Below are 673 nucleotides of genomic sequence, written 5' to 3'. Positions count from 1 at the left end.
CGTTGGAGCAATCGTCGTAGCAGAACGATGACGCCCTGACAATACCGTCGTGTATTGTTTCTCGCGGTGGTGCAGTGTCGAGAAATGACAGAACTTCAATGCTGTAGAGGCTCAAGAATATCTTTGCGAGAGATATAATTCTCAGTGATCGAAGAAGATTGGAAGCTTACTTTTTATGGAACAAGACAGCGCTGTCTGCTTGAGAGAATAAAAGGCTGCGGAAGAATACAAGATGCCAGGCAGCGGTGGTACGATGGAGGAGGATTTCCTGGATCCAGAATGGCTGTTCAGAGAGCTCAGATCCCAGAACGGTCCCAACAAGCTTCTTATCCTAGACTGCAGAGCACACTCTGACTTTTCCGATGCTCATATAAGAGGCTCGGTATCCCCTGGCCATACCCAGCATCATGTTGCGAAGATTGGCTGCTGGTAAAGTGGACCTCTTGTCCACGATAAGGTGCTTAGATCTGAGAAACAGAGTGGAGGTGTTTCTGTGCGGAGATAAAAACAGTAGAGGAACATTTGTACTAATCGGTGACTCTACAGATCCTGCAGGTCATCAGGGTGAAACGATACAAGTTTTGAGCCGGAGACTTAAAAGCAGTGGTGGCAATGTTGCTATTTTAATTGGTGAGACATGCATCTTTAGTACTCTGCGTTGATACCACTGCTT

This window comes from Polyergus mexicanus, unplaced genomic scaffold (genome assembly GCF_030449975.1).
Source record: "Polyergus mexicanus isolate NDT 795.1 unplaced genomic scaffold, iyPolMexi1.0 SCAF_13, whole genome shotgun sequence".
Taxonomy (NCBI): domain Eukaryota; kingdom Metazoa; phylum Arthropoda; class Insecta; order Hymenoptera; family Formicidae; genus Polyergus; species Polyergus mexicanus.
The sequence above is the reverse complement of the archived record's forward strand: the minus strand, read 5'-3'. Positions refer to the sequence as shown.